At 41.4% G+C, this 24,063-nt stretch overlaps 1 pseudogene; it reads right to left on the minus strand.

Moving 5' to 3' along the window:
- Positions 1-1,739: 1,739 nt before the first annotated feature.
- LOC115983401 lies at positions 1,740-23,492 on the minus strand (annotated as a pseudogene).
- Positions 23,493-24,063: the final 571 nt, after the last annotated feature.

The following is a 24,063-nucleotide window of genomic DNA, read 5'->3' on the forward strand; positions in this document are numbered from 1 at the left end:
CCATACATCCCAAGAGGTAGTAAATTTAACCACATGAGCCAGAATTTTCTCAGAGATAGAGGAGATAATGGCACTAAGTATCATTTGATCTTGCAAATGCTAGTGTTGAAACTCTAGGTTTTGGAGAGCTTGAGTGGCACCATCAGCTGAAACTGTGATAATCCGAGATGGAGTAGGTTTGGTTCCGTCGAGATAGCCATAGAAATGTTGCCCCATAAGGAAGGAACAATTGGAGCTTTCCACACTAGGTAGTTGTCACAGGTAAGTTTGATGGTGATCAGATGATGAATAGTGATAAGTGAGGTGGGAGAAGGAGAACCAATAGTGTTGACAGTGGAGGTTGAAGAAGAAGTGGAAGCCATTGAAAAATAAAAGGAGACATAATTCACAATGGTTCTAATACTATGTAAACACAGAGTAATTGAATTTGTTTTCAAGCCTTACCTTACATGGTTCAAGGCATATCATTTATAGAAGAATTTGTTAAAGATACAAATTTGAAATACAATCCTACCTTATCAAAATCCTGAATTTGTTACAATTTGTATTTTGAATATCACAGCCGTAATACATTTGTAATTATAGTTGTATAGGTGTGAACTAGCTATTATCCTTAACAACTACAGCTATACAAATATGAACTCGCTATTATCCTTAACAACATAGGAGTGAAAGTTAAAACATATATATAGAGCTTGGGGTAGTAATCACAAATAAAGTGTTATAAATATAAACAAAATAGTTGGAAATAATTTTCCAACATTCCCAAAATTTTATTTATCAAGTGATGCAACTTTTTTTTTTCCTCAAAAAAAAAAAAAAAAAAAAAAATAGTGGTGCAACTTTTGGTCATAAAACTATATAGACCGCAATTTTGCATAATTTCACCTAGCACTCACTTGACACTCGATCAAGCCAACTTTTTCTTTTCTTTTTAATTGTTATTATATGTTCAATAAGAGGAAGGCGTAGGAAGAAGGTGGCTCTGGAAGGAGTTTAGGAAGAACCTTTCTTTTGGGTAGTATAAAGAGATCCCACAAGAGAGCTGTTAATATGCCTAAGAGAGAAAAAAACAAATCATAAAAATGTAAACTAAATGAAACTAGGTTTAACTCACATCCATTAACAATGTAATAATGGACAATAATCAACACTTAAGTTATAGAAATGGGGAAAAAGTGGGACACCGCTCTCTCTTGTAGGTGGTTTATGCAAACGAAAAAAAAAATCTTCTATTAAAATACTACAACACAGTGTTTATAAGGAATTATACAGAATGCAGTGCACCGTGGAGGAGCATGCAGTAAGTGAGAATGGCATTATATGGATGCAATTAAATACTTCCACTATATTTGACATCTAACAATATATAGTGGAACTATCTTTTTATTGTGAAATTATATTTCTTTCTAAAAACAGTATTTTCTATTTTTCTAACTTATTGTAAACTCGAATTATGCATATAAACTTAAAGCAGAGTAATCTTTATTTTCTTATAGAGATACTCAATAAGGTGTCTTTCTTATTCATTGAATAAAATACTTGCCCATACTTTTTAAAGCTCAGCAGACACATATCAAAGTGTCTTACAATTTCAATGGACCTAGATGAAACAAACCCAAACTATCTTTTCAAAGTAAACAAACTTGAAACTTACAAAATGAAAGAATGCTATTACACAACCACTCAAAACCATTCTAATATGCTAAATACTCCAGGGTTTGGGCTAAACCATTTCTCTACTCCAAGCCACGTATTTTCCTCAATTGCCCAACGGCCTCATAAACCTTCTTCTGGTCAGCAAGAGACTTGGCCACAGCCTCCTTTTGCAGGCATCTCTTAACCCATGCAATAATCTTGGGGCACTCTGCCTCTATGTTGATATTGCCAAATACCTCAAAGGCATGGAACCAGTTGTAGAAAGTGACACGAGAAAGGTCCACAAACCCAAATGTTTCACCCCCAAAGTTAAGGCTTGTCACCAAGCTCCCCTCCAACATCTTGAAGTTTTCAAAGAATTCCTTCTTTCCTGCCTCCAGCTCTTCAACTTTTGTGGTCCATAACTTCTTTGAAACTTCATAAACCTGTATTTTCCACTTTGTATTACCACTTTCAACAGATTAAATAAATTGATGAACAATGACAGTAATGAATTTCACATCAAATTTGATGGGGGCAGAAGAATATTTCTCTAAACCTTTAGAAAAAAAATCCTATGAGATGAAAATTCATATGACCTCTCCCTCATAGCATGTATGAAAAGGGTGGGGAAAAGGCTCATTTTTTATTTTATTTTTAATGATAGGATTTAAAATTTATTAGTCTCTTTCATGATTGTTTCTGAAAGCACAATTTAGTGTGAAAACATTAATTCTTGTTTAAACCTTTTAAAATTATGGTTAGATTGCTTTTACTCTAACTTATCAAAGTGCGGAATAAGAGTAAATAAGTGCAATAGACCAGTAACACTACTCTAAGCCATATTCAACTACAAGGAACAGTAAAAGAAAAGCTTAAGGAGTAAGGAGGCGAGATGCAAACACAAGATAACACCAAAACGTGTTATCGAAGAGGAAACTAAAGAACTCGGTAAAAAACCTCTCTGCAACATTCCAAATTGAAATGGATCTACTAGTGAATAAAGTTAGAGTACACAAATAACAAAAGACCCTCCAAGCCTAGTCTACCTTATGTACTTGAGCCCTCAAAACTCACTACCAACGGACTTCTCGGAGTCTTGTCTTCACTAGCTTTCTGGATTTCGCAATTCAGCCTGATTGCATCCACCACTTAAGGGCTCCTTCTAATGCTTCCCAAAGGCACCAAAACTTGACTCAACACTCAGATTGGGTGAGGTAAGTGTTTGGGTTAAGAACCTTTCAAGGATATAGAAATAGAGAGGTAGGAGTAGAGGAAAATCAAGAGAAAATGTGTACATGATTGTGGTTATAACAATCTCTAACTCTCAAGTGTTTTTGCTAGGGTTTTCCCTCTGAAAAGCACTCCTTACAATTCGTGGGGAATTTCGTAAAGCACTTTTTCTTTTTTCCAAATGGAGAGTTTTGTGGGTACTTCATGACATGGCCTTTCTTGTGAAGTACTCACGAATTTAACAACCTGGCATGTCTTTTTAGCTTCTAGTCATGTGCTTCACACGTGGCCTTTCGTGGGTTACTTTTCTCGCAAGCTTTTTACGAACTACACTGATTCTTCTTTGGAGCTTGATTCTTCACCAATCTCTTACACTCATCACTTACAAATAAACCAACATAAATACAGGAAAATAATTGAAGAAAATTACAATCAAATTTGGCATGGAATTAAAGCCAACAAAGGCTAGTTGGAAATCACAACTTTATAGTTTCTTTACCATCATGCCAATACACTACTGTTATAGGCAAAATTCAAACCCAATCCCATTCTTAGATGACAAAAAACTTGACAAGTTAAATTAAGACACACCAACACATAGTAGAGGATTCCATGAGAAATAAAGTCTTAGAGACAAACTATCGGACTCTCCTAAGAAAAATAATATCACATACTTCACATTTATTTTTTGCAGGTGATAGTGTTTTATTTTGTCATGCAAAAGAAGATGAATTTTAGAAAATAATTGACATTTTAGATATATATGAGAGAGGCTTAGGGCAGAAGGTAAACCGTAATAGTGATGGGGGGAGGAGAAGCTAGTAGCTGTTATTTGGTTTATATTTTTTTATGCTTTTCTTTATGCTCAAGTACTTTGTTCTAAAATTTCACTCTTACATTCAGTATGTTTGTGTTTATCTCAATGCTTTGTAGCATTTTTTTTTTTTTTTTTTTTTTGTACTTTTAAGATATTGCTATTATGTCTTAAGTACCTCACACTTGTACCCTAGTAGGATCTTGTTCCTAGATGCACACTTGTACCCTAGTAGGATCTTGTTCCTAGATGCAAATACTTCGTGTATTTTGCATTGGTTGTGTGTTGGACATGCAGTTGATCATTGTGGTTGGTCTTCATTTCATTGCATGTCTGGATGAGCATTTACTTGATAAATGTTCATTGTGGTCATTCTTTAATGATTGAACTTGGTTGATCAAGCTATGTTTACATGTTATATAGTGTTTACAAACTTGATCACACTTTACTTGCTCATGTACATACCATGTATTCAACTTGTCATAAGTTTAATGAAAGTTGTGTTTGTGTGCAAGTGTTTCCGGTTATAGGTATATACATGTAAGTGCTTCACAGCTTCTAGATTAGGTGTAAGTGAGTTTTGCCATAGTTCCCAAACTTACGTTTACGTCTAAAGTCCGTTTTAGGGGTTTTGTCACGCAATAGCCAAAGGGGGAGATTGTAAAGTTGTAATTTACAACTATGTGTTTTGTTGGCTTTATTCTGTGCCAAATTTGATTGTAATTTCATTCAATCTATTGTACCCCGTATTTATTGTGGGATTTAATTGTAAGGGTTGTGTGATAGAGAGAGAAAGTGTGAAGACTTAAGCTATTGACGACAAAAGGGTTTTCGCGGGTAGCTCGCAACTAAGCATCCCGCAAAATGATGCATGTGCCCTGCACATGACTGGAATGTGAAGAGTCAGGACAAATGGAAACAGCTGTGTTTCATGAGTAGCTCACGAGTAAGGCCTTCCCGCGAGACACCCGTGAAACATTCTGTTCTACCGGTCTGTACTATCTGATACACGCTTTCTGTACCCACACTATATATACCCAAATTACCCACAATTGTTGAGGAGTGCTTCTAAGAGAAAACCCTAGCTAAAAACCTTGAGAGTTAAAGAATGCAATACCCACATATCTCTACACATTTGCTTGTGGATTTCCTCAACTCCTACCTCTCCATTTCCATACCATTGAAAGGTTGATAGTCCAAACACTTACCACATCCTTTCAGAGTGTCAAGTGAGAATTTGGAGCTACTGGGAAGCATCAAAAGAAGCCAAGGATGGCATATGCAACATGGAGTTTGTTGCAGGATCCGGAGAGCTAGACAAGACACGGTTCCGAGTAGCTTTATTAGAGTAGGAGCTTGGAAGGCATATGTTCATCGAGTAGATTAGGCTTGGAGGGTCTCTTGCTAACTCATGTATTCCAACTGATTGTCTAGTGGATCGATTATCGCTTGGAGGGCAGCAGAGAGGTTTTACGCTGAGGACTTCGGTTTCCTCTTCGATAACACATCACTGTGTTGTCTTTGTGTTTGCATCCTTCTTCCCTACTCTTTTAGCTTTCATATTACTGTTGTGTTATATTGTTTATGGCTTAGAGTAGTTTATTTGTTCATCCACTCGCTTTTACTCTTTTCTGCACTTAGTATAAGTTAGAGTAAAATCTATCAAGTCGTAATTTTTATCTTGGGGTCTGAACAGCTCTTGTGTTTTCACACAATTTAGAGCATTCAGTTTTTGTCTCAAGCTGGTAGGGAAGTTTTAATCAAATCTATAATCCAGGCAATTCCAACATACTCTATGAGTTGCTTCAAACTCTCTAAGGGGTTAAGGAATTGGAAGTTTTGATTCGTAAATTTTGGTGGGGCTATGTAAGAGTGCTTTTTTTTTTCTTTAGCACACAGGCCCAAAGATCCTGGGCCAAATAGTTGTATTTTGGTGGACTAGGCTTGCTTCACCACAGCTAAATGGGGGTTGACTACGAACCAAGTTATGCGCAAGTCACATAAATCTCCTCAAGGCAAAAATGTGATTCCCCCTAAGCAGTAAAATACCATTATAAGTGTTTTAGTATCATAAAATGACCATTTACTCTTACAAAATAAGTAAAATAGATGTTCATAATATTCACAATGAGAAAGAGATTGAAATAGAATATTTAAGGCTTATCTTTTATTGTATAAACACTTTAAAGAATTCCTTCACTTGGTACCCCGGGCGTACTGTCGTGGGATCTCGGGGCGTATTAGGCCTGTAAGAACCCAAAATCTCTGGTTCTCTGCACTATACAATCTTTTTCCATGCTTGTTATGCAATGGAGTTTTGTCCTTTCCTTTTACCTCTATAGGTCCTACACAAAAACAACTATACAATGCACATATCTTCAAATAATTGTTAGTTTCTTAGATTAGGATATATATATATATATATATTAATACATATACATATATGTAAATGAATTTCATGAGAATGATTCAGCCACGAGAATCTTGGCCCCAATTCTCACAGACTTATGCTTTTGCACAAGACTTGTGGGATTTGGAACTCAAGTCTGAGTGGCTTTGCTTGGGCAGGGACTCAGCTTTACAAACAAGAATATATATGTATTGAGCAGCAAGAAGCAATAAAGAAATATGCAAAGTAATTGTTGGAAATTCTCAAATCAATATGAGATATTTCATTATTTTTTTTGATTGTGGATTACAAATGTGCTCACTAAGACGTGATACAAGGTTCAAATAAGCTCAAAAATTACAGACTTTGATGGCTATTCAAGCCTCTAAGACTTGCAAAGTTTGAATCCTTTTGAATCTAAGTATGTGCTATAGTGGCTGTTTCTGGGATACCGGGAGACATTCCTCTGTTTTTCTTAAATTTTACAGAGTTCTAATGACTCTGTTATGATATTCTTCCTACTGACAATCCTCTCCCTTTCAACATGGGTTTTCTCTTCCTTTTATAGTGTGTTTTCTAGGGCTCCATAGTACTAGTGATTTCTCTCTTTTGCCCCTCAGAGCTCGTGTTGTGACAATTGCTCAAGGGCTGGTCTCTTCTCTTTTTTCTCATAATTTTCATCTTTTATTTCTGTTTCTCTAAAAGTCATTTGCTGACTTTCCATTCCAGGGCGTCCTCAGCAATTAGCCTTCAATCTCTCTTCTTTCAAGGTTTCTCATTTTTCAGACTTAGCTGTCGGTGTTATTTCCTTGTTGTCATTATTCCCAAATAGTTGGAATCTTTTACTGCTGGGTTGAAAGTTGTTGAGGTCTAAAAAATGGTCATAATAAAATAAGCCCAAAACAGAAGAACAATCAAGCCCAAAAATAAAAATTCAGGCTAAGCCCAAAGCAATAGATACGAAAGACCCATGGGGGGATAAAAGAAAGGCCCAGAGGATCCTGAAGCCCAGAAAAGAAAGAAGCATCCAAAAAGAGACCACGGCAAAGTATAAAGAAGCAAGGATCCTCAGGAACAATCAATAGGCATGGATCCCTTCAGGCACAAAGAAAAAGGAAGACTGGGACAGATCGATAGAAAGAAGACAGAAGAAGAAAACAAGAAATAAAAATAAGAAACGCGAACGACTTCTCATGGCATAGACAGAAAGGGCCTCGGGGAACCAGGACAGGGAAGAAGAATGATAACAAGTGACTTTCAAAAATGGCAGAACAGGATTCCGCCCAAAAAGGAAAGAAAGGGAAAAGAGGAAGACGCCAGAAGTGGGGATGCCGAGAAGGGCATACCTCAGCACGTCCTGAAGAGAATGGCTAACCAGAAGCTTTCGAAAGAATCAGAACCAAGAGAAGGAAAGAATGAGAGAAAATGGAAAAGGGACTTACCGAGACGATGGGGACAGAACATGCTCTGTTTGCAAAAGAACAAAACAGGGGAACCAACGGTTCCCTGGAAGCCCAGAAAACTCCATTATAAAAGGAGGGGATGGGTTGTGAAGAAGGCAGCGAGAAAAAAAGAAAGAAATGCAAGAAAGAAGAAATTCTCTAGGAAAAAACTATCAGAAAAATCTGTGCAGAAAGAAAATACTAAGGGAAAAACAAATACTGCTTCCCGATATCCTGTAAAGGCCACTATTGCACATACTCGGATTCAACGAGAATCAAACTTTGCAAGTTTTGAAGGCTGAAAAAGCCATTCAAGACTGCAATTTTTGAACTTGATTGGACCTTGTATCACGTCCTAGTGAGCTTTCTGTAATCAAACAGATAATGTATTAATGAAATACTATTTCATGATTCCCAGGATCCCCACAGCACTATTTTTTTTATCGTCTTGCTAATCCTGTTTTTCTTTCCTTCTGAACTTACGTTGTTAATTTTTGGCACTCTTCGATATCCTTATTTGTCATTTTTCTGTATATTGTCAGGAGTATTCTCTGCATTCACTTGATTCTTAAACAGCTCATTAGCTGCGGTGAGTCAAGGCCCGGTCCACTGAATCCTTCCTTTTCATTCAGGCCCAGGATCCTTGGGCCTGAGTATCCCCAAAAAGGCACTCTCACATTTTGGCGACTCCGCTGGGGACTGGGCAAAGAAGAAGGAAGAAACAACCCTTTCACAGAGAATGCCTCCAAGACAAAGAAACAGCAAAGGAACTAATGTGCCACCTACGGCCTCTAAGCCTGTAGGAGAAAACGAGGAAGTCTCCAGGCAAGGAGATGGGATATCCTTGGTAGAGCAGGAGGTTGTGTCAGAACAAAGACACGCAAGACAGGAACCAGACATAATGGCCAGGATGACAGCAATGTTAAAGGATCTGGAGCAAGAAGTTCGTCTTCTCAAAGAAAACAAGACACAGGAAGTCAGAGACAATATTCCCCCTACTGGCCACCAAGATGGGATGCAGCCAGAAGTACGGTCAGCAGTGGAAGGAAGAGCCAACCCTCAGTACTTGACACTAGCAGACGTCAATGCCCTCCTGGAGCAAGAAAGGGAAAAACTCTCAGGGATCCCCAAGCAATTCTCTCGGGATCCCCCGTTCCCTCCAGAACTTCTTGGCAAACCATACCCTAAGGGGTACGAACCCCCAAAGTTCCATCCTTTCGATGGAAGGAATGGAAGTGTCGTGGAACATGTGAGTAGGTTTGTCCACACTATGGGCCCCTATGCAGGAGACAAAGAATTATGTCTAAGGGAATTCGCCAAATCCTTAGTGGATAGGGCATACACTTGGTACACCACACTGAGACCTGGGTCCATCAAGACCTGGGATGAGATGATGGAAAAATTCTGCGCCAAATATTACCCTGGTGAAGACAAAATCACTTTCCAGAATCTGCAAATGGTGAGGCAGAGACCTGGAGAAGATCCTGTTCAATTCATTAAAAGATTCGAAGATGTGTCCCTAGACTGCTATGGAGACCATGAAGAAAAGTAGCTCGTGGAAACCTGTATAGCCAACATGTTTTTTTATTACAGGCTCAACCTTGAAAATTTATGTATCACACAGTTTGCTGACCTGCTACAGAGAACCAGAAGGACGGCGCAAACCATGAGAACAAAAAGGCTGCCCGCATCCCAAGCTATGACAGTATCAGCAGGAGAGAAAAGGAAGAGACCAGATGAGAAGGTGTTTGAGGAACCACTAGTGATCCCATGTACAGCTAAGGAGTTAAGCCATGTCCTAGACAAGTGGATTGGAAGGAAGAACCCTGTGTCCATTCACTGTGTCCAGGCCACCAACAGAAGAAGAAAGGAAGAACCCTTTATTTTGCAGAATCCATAATTATGTCAAGCACTCCACCAAGGATTGCTAGACCCTTCGCAGACTCTTCCACAAAAAGTTGAGAGAAGGAACCCTGGAGCTCACTCAGAAGGAGCCGGAAGTGCAGAGGAACCCCTTGCCTAACCACAAAGGAAAAGGGGTGGTAGCAGTAGTAATACACGGGAACCCGGCAGAAGCAGGGGAATCTGAAGGATCCTTCCACCCGAGCACAGTCAGGACCCTCCAGAAGAATCCTAAGTTCAGGTCACTATTCAATCAATTAGGATTCGGACCAGAAGCAAGAAGGGTGGCCACAGAGTCTCTCATGAGCATAGCAGCAAATTCAGGGATGGAATGCTTTACAGTTGAGTCACATGCTAGTCGAGCTTTCCTGGAGACAACCAATGCAATAACCTTCACTGATGAAGACATGGAGATTGAGCACCCAAACCACCGTAGACCCCTTTATCTAATGGCCACCATAAACGGCATTCAAGTCAGAAGAGCACTGGTGGATACGGGGGCATCACTCAACCTCATAGCCTTGAGCACCTTGGAAGCTGTTGGCTTAGTCGACAGAAGGATCCTGGGCGCTCCCATGGAAATAACAGGATTTGGAGGATCGATAGAATCAACAGAAGGATACGTGCAGCTAGCCTTAAGGGTGGGGCCAATAGTAGCTCTGACAAGGTTTCATGTGATTAATGCAGAAGTTTCTTATCACGTGTTGTTAGGACGTCCGTGGCTTCATAAACATCGTCTTATTCCATCCACGTTCCATCAATGCATTAAAGGGAGACTGAATGGGAGGCCCATAAGGATCCCTGCCAATCATAATCCTTTCAGCCAGAGAGAAGTGAACTTTGCAGAAACGATGTTTTATGATGAGTTGGAGCTAGATGATGAGAACCCCACCCCGGGGACCCTAGGGGCACCTATCCTAGAAGAAGAAGAAGGAGGGAGGGGCACCCGTGATCTGAGGAACCTTCTAGAAAGGAAAAGACAAAAGAGGGAGCCCAGCTCTTTAGGATCCCGAGAATGTGTGGTGGTGCGGGAACCTGGGGGAAGGCTAATTTATCGATTGTGAAGGTGCGCGGGACCCGAATGCATTGTGCAGGAAGGTCCCGGACCACCAAGCTGCATGATGGCCTAAGAAGAAATCCCAGAAGAACCAGTTAAGGAGGCCCAGATTCAGCTTGAGGAAGAATTAAAGGAAATAGACTTGGGGACAGAACCAGGATCCTGAAAACCTGTCTTCATTAGCAGTCAATTGGTGGCTCAAGAAAGAGAACAACTGGTAACCTTGCTTCAAAAATACAGAGATGTGTTTGCATGGACCTATGATGAGATGCCTGGTCTAGACCCAGAGTTGGTAGTCCATTCTCTTAATGTGGACCCAGGGATGAGGTCAGTAGTCCAACCAGCTAGGGTCTTCCACACTGAGGTAGAAGCTCAAATAGTTCAAGAGGTCAAGAAATTGCTAACATCTGGTTTTATCAAACCCATCCAACACCCAAAATGGCTTTCCAACATTGTACCTGTGAAGAAGAAAAATGGTCAGATCCGTTGCTGTGTAGACTTTCGCAACTTGAACAAGGCATGTCCTAAAGATGAGTTCCCCTTGCCCAATATCGACCTCCTTGTAGATTCAGCTGCAGGAAAGTCAATGTTCTCGTTTATGGATGGGTACAGCGGATACAACCAAATCCGCATGGCAGCCAAAGATGCAAAGAAGACGGCATTCAGAACTCCAATAGGGAACTTTTACTACACTGTAATGCCCTTTGGCCTAAAAAATGCGGGGGCTACGTATCAGCGGACCATGACAGCCATTTTCCATGACATGATGCATGAGGAGATGGAAGATTACGTAGATGATATTGTGGTCAAGTCAAAAACCAGAACAAGACATTTCCAAGTACTTGAGCAAGTCTTTGAAAGATGCAGGAAGTACAAGTTACGTATGAACCCCATGAAGTGCGCCTTTGGAGTGTCTGCTAGAAAGTTCCTTGGGTTCCTGGTACATCACAAAGGCATAAGTGTGGATCCAGCCAAGGCCACAGCTATCGCCACGATGAGGAGACCAACTACTGTTAGGGAACTCAAAAACTTCCTGGGAAGGGTCTCTTATATTAGGAGGTTTGTGCTGGTTTAGCCTCAGCTACAGAAGGGCTATCCAAACTATTGAAAAAGGGAAATGAATTTACCTGGGGAACGGAGCAACAGGAAGCTTTTCAAAGAATTCAGGGCATTATGAATCATCTGCCCACCCTCCAGGCACCAGTACGTGGGCGACCTCTGTTGCTGTACTTAGCATCAAACTCTCAAGCAATAGGAGCTTTGCTGGCATAAGAAGATGACCAAGGAAATGAGCAGCCCATATATTATGTAAGCAGAACACTCAAGGATACCGAGACCAGGTACCCCAGAATAGAGAAAGCCTGCCTAGTGATCATTTGTGCATCCCAAAGATTGAAGAGGTACTTCTCAGCTCACCAAATCCTCTTGGTAACCAAGTCCCACCCCATAAAAGCACTCATGCACCAGCCCCTTCTCACGGGAAGGATAGCACAATGGCTAGTGTTGCTCTCACAATATGATATAGGTATAAGAACTCTCAAGGCTGTCAAGAGCCAGGTCATAGCAGATTTGCTAGCTCAATTCCCAAGAAAGGAAGAAGGCCCGCTGAGCGAAGAAATCCCCAGTGAGGTAGCAGTGATGGAGATTCCAGGGAAGAAATGGACCATGAGGTTTGACGGGTCAGCTACAGCAACTTCAAATAGGGTAGGAATTGTACTAAGCTGTAAAAACGGGGATATCATACCCCTGTCTTTCAAGCTTGGTTTCTCATGCTCTAATAATGCAGCTGAATATGAGGCATACTTAACTGGGTTGACTATAGCACTCAGCATAGGAGTGAAACATATGAGAGTATTGGGAGATTCCAATCTTGTAGTCTCCCAAGTGAAAGGTGACTTTGCATTATGGGAATAAAGCTTAGCAGTCTACAGGACTTGGGCACAAAGGTTGGAGATGGAATTTCAAACTTTCAGCATAGAATACACTCAAAAAAGTGAAAACAGGCTTGCTGATGCTCTCGCCACCCTGGGATCCCAAATACCATTTAATGGAAGGGATACGCTGATAAAGATAGGAAGGCAGGAGCATTCTATTGTAAGGATCCTCCAAGGGATGTATCCCGGAGAATCCAAACAGTGGGACTGGAGGGACGAAGTCAAAGAAAAGATGAAAGAAGTAAGCCCTAGAGGGAACATCAAAGAACTAATGGATTACACTCAGATAGAAGGAGAACTGTATAGAAGACTGCCAGGAGGAATACTGTCCAGATGTATCACCGAGAAGGAAGGAAAATCGAAACTAGAAGAATTACACACCCAAGCATGTGGAGTTGTAGAAAAGGTCAGCCTGTACAGGAGGATGCAACGCATGGGGTATTACTGGCCAGATATGGACAAGCAAGCAGTAATCATACAGGGGAAATGCCAGGAATGTCGTTTGGCAATTGATAAAGAAGAAAGCTACGCTGTGTTTATTGTAGAAGATTGACGGGTTCCTTTCATAGGATACTTGGCTCAGGGGATCCTTCCAACCGACAGGGAATTGGCCCACAAGCTCAAAAAGCTAGCATGCAGGTATTTCCTACAGAATGACATTTTATTCAAAAGGGGATACCATGGAGATCCCCACAGATGCCTGGGACCAAAGGAAGCTAGAGAAGTAGTCAGAGAGGTACACTCTGGAGATTGTGGAAGTCACCCAGGGAAGAGAAGGCTGTACAAGCAGTTACTATTGTTGGGATATTACTGGCCAACGATGAAAAGAGACTCTGAGGAGCTGGTCAAAACATGTCATGCTTGCCAAGTCCTGGGAGATGCAATTCACACTCACCCAAATGTCCTACAGGATATGATGACGCCATGGCCTTTTCATACTTGGGGGCTCGATCTCATAGGGCCTATAAACCCTCCATCCAATGGTTATATATGGATCCTTGCAGCCACGGAGTACTTTACAAAATGGGTAGAGGCCATCCCTTTGAAAAAAGCTACTGGAGCAGCTGTAGCAAATTTCATTCGAAACCACATCATTACAAGGTTCGGGATCCCCAGAAGATTGATCAGCGATAATGGAACCCCATTCATAAACAAAGATATGAAGGGATTAATTGAAGCATACCACATCAAGCATGGAAGATCTACCCCATACTACCCACAAGGAAACGGCCATGCTGAAGCTACTAATAGGGTAATATTGAAAATCCTTAAGAAGATGAAGCATGAGTATGGAGGAAAATGGAGTGACCATCTGGCAGATGTGCTTTGGGCATGTAGAAGCTCTGTAAAGACAGCCACAGGATTCTCCCTGGTTTATGGAACAGAAGCCATCAGCTTTGTGGAGTTAGTCATTCCTACACCAAGGGTAGTTCTGGAGGAAAATCAAGGAGAGAGTGAGGACGCAAGCAATGAAAAGAGGCTAGCAGATCTGGAAGGAGTAGAAGAAGAAAGAGAGCTGGCCAAGAAAAGGAGCCAGAGATACCAGCAAAGAATGACCAGAGCATATGCACAAACAGTACGCCCAAGAGTGTTCACTAAAAGGTAATTAGTACTAAGGATGGCGGAGCATGTGAGGAGGAACTTGCCAGGGCCTTCCAAGTTCACCCCAAAATGGGAAGGACCCTACATCATCAATGCAGCTCATGAGAGTGGGTATTATTACCTTGCCAAGGAAGATGGAACAGTCTTGACAGAGCCCATAAACGGGAAATGGCTGAAGCAATACTATGCATAAGGACAAGGGGATCCCGGTACCTCAGGGTCCTTTCACCAGCTTCACTATCTGCTAAGTTCTTTTTATTTTTTGTCTTTTTTTTATTTTTCAGCCTTTATCATGAATTCTAGTTCAAGATAATTTTGTTCAGGAACATGTGATAGATTGACACTTTGTGGTCAATACTGCACCAAAAGACTTTTTTTCTTTGTTCCTTAAAAATGACCATGTTTTAATGAAGTTCCTGTTTCTTCAACATTTAAGTTTTTCTTTAAATACTGCAAAGACCAAATTTGGATAGATTTAAGGAAGGATACCTGAGTAAAATAAAAAAGGGAGAGTATGTAATACCCTTTTACATATGGCCCAAGATCCACCTCACAAATAATTTCAGATATCCCACAAACAGTTCCAAGTGCATAGGTCTAGGATCACAGAATAAAATTAAAGTATCTAGGATACCTAGCCTAGCACTTGGCAAAAGGGGAACCTGTCAAAGTTCATGAACTGGGACCGTATCTCAAAAAAAAATATATACATAGGAAAGGATACTAGTGTACCCAGTTTAGTACTTGCATAATAGATCACCAGGTACCTGGACCAGAATTTGCAGTAAAGCCTGTGGAAACCATGGTCCAGGACTCAGGAAAGAAAAGAGTCACAAGGAAGAAAAGGCAATATACCAAAGAAAAAGGCAGATTCACATACTAAGAAATGAGAAGCAGTTTTCAAATACAAAAAAAAAAGAGAAAGCAAAGAGTAGAGCAATGTTAAAAAAAGAAAGAAAACTTATACAACCCCAAATTGTTTATGTAAATCTAAAAAAATAAGCTAAGGAATGAGGCCGGCCAACAGGGAGGCATCCGGAGAAATAACAGGCACAGCCAAAGTAGAAAGGATCCTCTGCTGCTTGACCTTCAAGTCTTGTAAAACCTTGTGAGCATGAGCCAAAACTTCCTCAGCAGCAGCTATCTCAGTGTCTATACTCTTGAATGATTGCCTCTGAAACAGCATATGATCCAGCAGACGCAAGTGATCCAGCAGAAAAGACAAATTGAACTTAGCCTTCAGAAGGTCTTGCACCACCCCTCTCCACTCCAGAAGCTTTTCTTCAGACAAGGAATCTACAGAAGAATTCCTTAGGGAAATCAGCACAGCACACAGTAACTCCATCAAAATATTGCCTAGAAAGACGCCTCCCCTGAAGCCACTAGTGAAATCCCCGTGACTCTTGAGCAGACTCTCTAGCAGTGGCAGGCCTTCCACAGGAACAGAGAAGCGCAGGAAGCTGCCATAAGAAGACCCAAAAACATGGAAGTGGCTGGCAGGAAGACTGTTGAATTCCAAGAGATCAAAGCGAGACAGGAAAGAGGAAAGCCTTGAATCAAGATCTGAGGCAGCCATTTTCGAGGCATCCCCCATTACTGTGTCACCACTTGCAGAGACAGGAGGACTTGCAGCCTTTTGTTCTGGATGAAGGTCAGCAACTTGAATAGGTCTCACAATTCCTTCAGGGATAACGGGCTCAGAACCTGCAAAGCTTGTATCAATATCCAAAAAAAAGAAGAAAAGAAAAGGAAGAACAGATTTAGTCTTTAAAAAAAAAAAAAGGGGAAAAAGAAGAACAAACCAGTTCCAGCTTCTTGGGGCAGAGCCTCTTCTTCCTGATCTCCTGACTTCCCCAAAGATTCTGGGAAGGAACATAAGGCAAGTTGAAGAAAAGGTGAAGGACCAGTGGCAAAATGGCTAAAGGAAGGGATAGATGCAGGGGGCTTCGCCATATAAAAAAGAAAAAAAAAAGGGGGAGAAAAGGAAACACGATGGGAGCAGCTTGCACTCACCTTCTGAGCTTTCTGATTCTAAAGAAGAGGCAACACTGGGAGCGGATTTCTCACTGGTTTGACCTAAAAGGAAAAAGAAAAGGAGGAACTCAAAAAAAACTGGAAAAGAAAGTAACGCTATTTCAAGGAAACAAGGTTTACCTGTTTGTTTGGATAAAGGAGTGTCTCCCAAAGCACCTTTATCTGACAAGGATTGAGGAAACACAATCCTGATAGGACTAGGAGTGCGTTTAAGATGGGGACTTTGAGATGACGGGATCCTAGAAGCTTTGGGATCCTGAGAATCCTGGGAACCTTGCATCGGTTGCCCAGTTTCCTCAGCTGGATCACCAGCACGGGGCTCCTCCCCCATAGTAGGAAAAATAACAGAAAGAGCTGTGATGGTTTCCTCCCCCAGAGCCTTGTCAGTCATAGGAGGGGATACCTCCACCTAAAGGAAGAAGAAGCAGAGAAGGTGGTGCTAAGTAAAAAAAAAAAACACAATAGCAGGAAATGCTAACAACACAATGTCAGAACAAAATGGAAAAGAACAAAAGAAAGGGGGGAACACACATACCACGTTGTCTCCAGAAGATTGACTCTTACCCTTCTTGTGATCAGACTTGCGCTCGGACTGCAAAGGAAATCACCACTCGTCAGTAAAATAAAAATAAGTGCAATAAGGTGAAAAAAAAAAGAGAGAAGAAGGAAAGAAGTCTTGCCCTTCTCTCTCTCTCTACAGATTCTCTGGAAGTCTTTTGCTTACTACGAGTACGCCCAGAGGGTCCTAAAGGAGGCTGGGATACCAAACCAGAGGATCCTAAAGAACCATGGACTGAAGCAGTCACAGGAACCTGGGGAAAAGAAGACTCTACCTTGGTCTTCTTCCGGGTCCTTGAAACCAAAGGTTCCCTGACATCCTTGCCTTCCTGAGATGCCAAGGGTGCTTGAGATTTCCCCGTTTTCCTTCTTTTCGCCTCAGAGCCTATCTCCACACCCCCTGTACTTTCGCCAACATCAACAGCTTTCATTTTCTTCGACTTGACATCTTTACCTTTACTCGGAGCAGTGGCAGCACTTATTGTCTCTGTTGCACCCCTTTTGATGGGCACCCCAGAGGAAGCACCAATGATGAGACTATCACCCAGCCAGGTCTCAGGAAAATCCTGTCCATAAGCCACCCAACCTCCCCTGGAGGCATGCCACTCTGCAAACCCAGTCTTGCTGCTTGCAGCAGCAGAAACAATCCCAGCAGTAGGAAGGGATAAACGTCTATTGGATGTCGGAGCAGAAACAATGCTAGGATTCGGGGCATCCCGAACTGTACCAGTGCCAACATAATCAACAAAGGACTTTTGTACTCTTCTCCAATAACTGGTATAGCCACTAGAAGCAAAGACTCCTCTCTGGGAGTTAGGCACTGCAAATTGGGGGCTCCTCCGTGACCAATAAGAAAAGGCCTGCAGCCTCAAGAAAGGATCCAAGGAAGGAAGGGATGGCACCACATCCTTAAAAACTGGAGGAATGTCCTGATCAAAACCAAATTGCCGGAGCACCCGGTGTGCTGAATAATGAGTATATTTTGGGCCACTTGAAGAAGGCACAGGAAGCCAGGAGGGGCTAATGCAGGCAAGATAAGCCAGACTGCCCTCATCACTACGGCGCAAGTCGAAGGTATTACCTGTAGAAGATAAAAAAGAAGACAACACAGAATCACACGCAAAGCCAGGACCAAACTCACGAGGGGATCTCCAATATAAGCTCCCTGCTTGGTCAAACAACTCCACAAGATTGAGGCCACCACCTTTCAAGCTAATCCAACGAAAAATAATGGGAAAGGCATCAGTAGAATTGCCACAAAGACCCTTCACTATGTCAGGGGATCATTGGAACTTGTCCTTCACAAATTTCAAATTCCTGCACTTAGCCAAAGTAGCTGCAGAACGGTCCCATATGAAAATCTGAAGAATAGCACAGTGAAAAGATGAAGTGATCACATAACAAGAATCACCCTCAGCCTCATCTCCATGAAGCTGGTCCAATTGAGAGTAAACATGACCCAAAAACAGAGGGGCCAAAGGATACTGGGTACCTCGAGCCAACTTGATTGCCAACGGAAAAAACGAAGACTTAACTCCATACCCAGGGAACTCACTAAAAAAATAACTTACTAAGCCAAAAAGCCAGAAAACCGGCCTACCTCACTTCCTTATCTTTCTCACGAGAGAGGGTCATCACCCATCTCCCCATCCTAGCCGGCTTACCACCAGGAGAGGCAGCGCAACCACCAAAATGACCAAATAATTTCTCTTCTACCCGGAGATCCTCACCAGAAAGGTTAATATCAAAGGGGTTCTCTTCACCAAACACCGGGAGGAGGAAGTTATTAACCACATCCTCCAAAGTGATCGTCAATTCACCGGTAGAAAAGAAAAAAGTATGAAGGGAAGGGCACCAACGACGTACCAGATGCCTGAGCCCTTTGGCGTCTTTGAAGCCCTCAAGGTTTCTGGAAATAGCCACTGCCTTTAGGATACTGGCGTGCTCCAAACGACCCACAAACTCAGCATCAGGCAGTTCCTTGTCTACCCATATAGGCCAGCCCTAAATCTTGCGCGGAACAAAATCAAAGAAAATAGGAACCGCCTCTTGGATTCCTTGTCTGATCTAGAGATCGAAAATCTCTCTAGGCTCAGGAACCTGGGCGGAACCAGCGAAACCCGCTTGACCAGAAAACATCCAAACGTGAGGGGATGGAGGAGCATCACCATGAGATATATGAGGGAAGAATAAACTGAGAAAATACCAAGGATCCCGTAAAGGGAAGGCTGGACGTTCAGTAACCTCGTGAGAATCACTCGGAGCAGAACCAGAAGAACCTTCACCCTCAGAAGAACTGGGAGTACGCTCTCTCCTCTTTCGAGAAGAAGAAGAAGCCATCGGAACAACACGTACTATGAGAAGAAAAGAGACTGAAGGTGCGAAAGGGGAAGAAGACCAGAGTAACAGAGAAGAAGAGAAAAAGAAAGAGAAACACAAAGAGTGAAAGACTCAGAGAAGCAAAGTGATTAGATGAAACGGCTACAATAAAGGCGCAAATAGCAGTTGGGGAAAACAGTTTATGGAAAGACGCGCCAGTTGCCAAGAAATTTAATTTGAAGAAGGGATTAATCAGCAGTTATTAATGAGAAGTAACGGGAAACGAGAAAAGTGGGTAGAGGGGTTTTATCTCAAATACCCAACTGCCACGTCCCGTGTGAAGAGGAAGCTGCAAAAGGTAATAATTATAAGGGAATGCGACACGCAAAAAGGAGGTGATTAAAAGCAGCAGAAAAGGGCCGGGATCCTAAGTAAAAAGGAAGGGAACCCAGTAGAAGTTGAGAAAAGAGGGATACCACGGAAATCTTAGGAAACCTAAGTCACTCACGCGTGGGTTTCAGGCAACCCACGAGCTCGGGGGGCTAAATGTTGAGGTCTAAAAAAGGGTCATAATAAAATAAGCCCAAAACAGAAGAACAAGTCAAGCCCAAAAAGAAAAATTCGGGCTAAGCCCAAAGCAATAGATACGAAAGACCCATGGGGGGATAAAAGAAAGGCCCAGAGGATCCTGAAACCCAGAAAAGAAAGAAGCATCCAAAAAGAGACCACGACAAAGTATAAAGAAGCAAGGATCCTCAGGAACAATCAATAGGCATGGATCCCTTCAGGCACAAAGAAAAAGGAAGACTGGGACAGATCGATAGAAAGAAGACAGAAGAAGAAAACAAAAAATAAAAACAAGAAACGCGAACGACCTCTCATGGCACAGACAGAAAGGGCCTCGGGGAACCAGGACAGGGAAGAAGAATGATAACAAGTGACTTTCAAAAATGGCAGAACAGGATTCCGCCCAAAAAGGAAAGAAAGGGAAAAGAGGAAACGCCAGAAGTGGGGATGCCGAGAAAGGCATTCCTCAGCACGTCCTGAAGAGGATGGCTAACCAAAAGCTTTCGAAAGAATCAGAACCAAGAGAAGGAAAGAATGAGAGAAAATGGAAAAGGGACTTACCGAGACGATGGGGATAGAACATGCTCTGTTTGTAAAAGAACAAAATAGGGGAACCAACGGTTCCCCGGGAAGCCCAGAAAACTCCATTATAAAAGGAGGGGATGGGTTGTGAAGAAGGCAGCGAGAAAAAAAGAAAGAAACGCAAGAAAGAAGAAATTCTCTAGGAAAAAACTATCAGAAAAATCTATGCAGAAAGAAAATACTAAGGGAAAAACAAATACTGCTTCCCGATATCCTGTAAAGGCCACTATTGCACATACTCGGATTCAACGAGAATCAAACTTTGCAAGTTTTGAAGGCTGAAAAAGCTATTCAAGACTGCAATTTTTGAGCTTGATTGGACCTTGTATCACGTCCTAGTGAGTTTTTTGTAATCAAACAGATAATGTATTAATGAAATACTGTTTCATGATTCCCAGGATCCCCACAGCACTATTTTTTTTATCGTCTTGCTAATCCTGTTTTTCTTTCCTTCTGAACTTACGTTGTTAATTTTTGGCACTCTTCGATATCCTTGTTTGTCATTTTTCTGTATATTGTCAGGAGTATTCTCTGCATTCACTTGATTCTTAAACAGCTCGTTAGCTGCGGTGAGTCAAGGCCCGGTCCACCAAATCCTTCCTTTTCATTCAGGCCCAGGATCCTTGGGCCTGAGTATCCCGAAAAAGGCACTCTCACAAAAGTTCTCTTCCAGTTGCTTCTACGTATGATTTTCTCATTCTTGGTTCCTTGTGGTACAGCTCCTTTGTTCATGAATGTTTGCTTTATACTTTCTGATTCTTTGCTGCACCAGTGGGTACTTGAGAAGGACATCTATGTTCTTCATTTCTTGTATTTCATGATACCTTTCTTGAATTGTCTCAATCCTACAGTAGCTGTCCTGCATTACCTGAGGATCCCGGGCGTCTGGCAGCCTCTGGGTATCCCGGCCCAATTCTTTCACTGAATTTTGCTGGACTTTTTAATGACCTTTTTGCTGAAAATCTGAACATAAATAGGTCCTTAATGTTGATTCTTCTTGCTGCTTGAATTTGGCCTTCTTTACTTTTTATGGAATGGGCATTCTTGTGAAATTTTGGCCTTCAACAGGCTATAATGGTGAAAGTAGAAAGACTCATTGGGTGAAATGGGAGCGATTATGTGAAGCCAAGGAGGTAGGGGTGATGGGGTTTAAAGAAATTGAGAAATTCAATGAGGCTTTGTTGACTAAACAAGTATGGCATATGATTAACAACCCTGATTCTTTTTGCCATTGTGTCTTCAAGGCTTGGTTTTTCCTCGGAGTGTTCTATTTTAGAGGCCAAAGATTCACTTACAGGTCCTATGCATGGAAAAGTATCACTGGTGCAAGGGATGTGATTCATAAAGGGATAGTATGGCACATAGGGATAAGGGATGTTGTGCGGATCAAGGAGGATAAGTGGCTGCCTAGCCACACAAACAGAACGGTCATCTCTCCCCTCCCCCAGGTACTTGAGGATTTGAAAGTCAGTATCCCAATTGATCAGGATAGAGTTGTGTGGAAATCGGAGCAGGTGTAACAGCTCTTTTTACCCCATGAAGTTGAAATTATCTTCGGTATCCCTCTGAGCATCCGACGCCCTGTGGATCGTATTATATGGGCTCATACGCTGTCTGGTATGTTTATTACTAGCAGTGCGTATAAATTGCTTGTTTCTTGTGAATCTGTCTCTAATGCAGGTACCTCAAATATGAAAATTCAAAAAAAAATTCTGGAAGAATATATGGCAGCTTCGGGTTCCTCATAAAATAAAACATTTTGCTTGGCACTCTAGAAACAATGCTTTGCCAACTATGGTGAATCTTCACAAGCATCAAATTGTTCAAAATGTTAGTTGCAATCTATGCAATGATCAACCAAAAGATGTCTTACATGCTGTCTGGTTTTGCAAGGAGATTAGTGGAGTTTGGGATTCTCTTGAATGGTTCCATCTCCTCTTGTTTGTTTTAGTGATTTTCTTTCCAGGTTTCTGCATTATCGTGAAGAATTTCGAGCTGAGATCTTCGTCATTGCAGCTTGGATGATATTATGGAATAGGCGCGATTCTCTTCATTTTGGCCGACCTGCCCTTCTAGTGCCCAGCATCTGTAGTAAAGCTGGCAGCTATTTGCATAAATTTCTTCAAGCCTAGACCGAGGAACCAGCCCACCCCGAATTCCTATTGTGCAGTAGTGGCGCCCTCCTGATTCCCATTGCTACAAGGTGAATTTTGATGTGCGGTGTTTCGTGAATTAAATAGGGCGGGCATAGGTGTTATTGTTCGTGATTGTGGTGGTGCAGCTTTGGGAGCTCTGTCTTCATCCATTCCCCTGGCCCAATCAGTGGCTAATGTAGCGGCCTTAGCATGTTTGAGGGCTGTTAAATTTGCTCTTGAGATTGGTCTTACCCGTGTGGTCTTTGAGGGAGACTCTGCCATCATCATTGGTGCTCTTATTCAAGAAAATGGTGAGGTGGCCAGCTATGGTAACGTCTTAGAGGATATTAGGCAGCACGTAGGTCCTTTTCAGTTTGTTGTTTTCTCTCATACAAGTCGTGTTTGTAATTCTATTGCTGATGCTCTCGCTAAGAAAGCTAAGTTAGTTGTTGGGGATTAGATTTGGTTAGGTGTATATATGCCAGCTGATATTGCTCCGCTTGTGTATCGTGACGTTCATTAAGTTTTTTCTTCTTCGATTAAAGCCCCAGGCTTTTGGTCTGGTTTCTCAAAAAACAAAAAACCAAAAAAAAAAAAAAACAAAAAACCCAAAAAAAAAAAAAAAAAAACAAAAAATACGGTTGGAGTAGGCAGAAAGAAGGTTCAAATCAGTACCCAAAAGGGGTTTAACTTATTTTCCAACTGCACTCAGCTATGATCTCTAGGATCTGCGAGGATTAGAAACAAAAACTTGAGATTGAAACAGAATTGTAGGATCAGATAAAACACGAGACTCAAATATATGTATCCGTAGTAAATAAACTTATATTGATTGTGGAATAGAATAATAGGACTCAGCATCTTAGACGAATCCCCAACTATGAAATTCATAGAAAATATACTCATTTCAAATTTCAAGGCGCTTTTAGTATAAAAGACAACAGAAATGGCATTAAAGGTACCTTCTTATCAACAAAATCAGCCCAAAACTTGGCATGAGCTCTCTGGTATGGATCAGAGGGTAGCAATGGAGACTTATCGTTCCAAACCTCATCTATGTAATAAACAATGATGAGAGGTACTCACACACAGGTTTGCCATTGTGGATGAGAACTGGGATCTTCTTGAGAATATATGGGGTTCAACTCTAAAAGAAGAGGGCTCTTGTTACTCAACAAGTCCTCTTGCTTGTACTCATACTTGATGCCCATCTCGGCCAGTGCAATCTTGAACCTCATCCCAAACAGATTAAGCAAGAAATCAAGCAGAATCAACTCTTCCGCCATTCTCAAAGGAGTAAAGATATTGAAGCAATTAGAGAAGCTAGGCAGAGAAAGAAGAGAGAAGAAGGTAGTGATAGTATATGCAAAAACATCCCAAGGGGTTGGCCAAGTTGGTTGGGCTCTTGGTCTCAAAGTGCTTGTACTGGGCTCGATTAGGTGTGCTCTCTAATTCGAGTCCTGCTACCTGCACTTTGAAAAGAATTTCCTGAGCCAGTGCTTTACCCCTTCGTGGGCCCATCCGGCACAACCAGTGATTAATCTCTGATTGAAAGTCTTGAGGAAACACTGTGCGAAACCAAAAAAAAAAAAAAAAAAAAAAAAAAGATAGTATATGCAAAAATGCTTGGAAGAGAGCGGGGATTTATTATAGTCATAGGCGGTAGTTCGAGCTTTTATTAATAATAATTAATTAAGGGTTTGTCTGCATCAACTTATTTTGTTGAAATTAAAAAATTTTTACTGAAATTATTGTAAATAAAAGTAAATATTAATTGAAATAGTACAGTAAAACTCATAAATAATACTACAAAATATAGTGAGATCTATAAATAATAGCAAAAATAATCTGAATAGT

This window comes from Quercus lobata, chromosome 4 (assembly GCF_001633185.2).
Source record: "Quercus lobata isolate SW786 chromosome 4, ValleyOak3.0 Primary Assembly, whole genome shotgun sequence".
In the NCBI taxonomy this organism is placed as follows: Eukaryota; Viridiplantae; Streptophyta; class Magnoliopsida; order Fagales; family Fagaceae; genus Quercus; species Quercus lobata.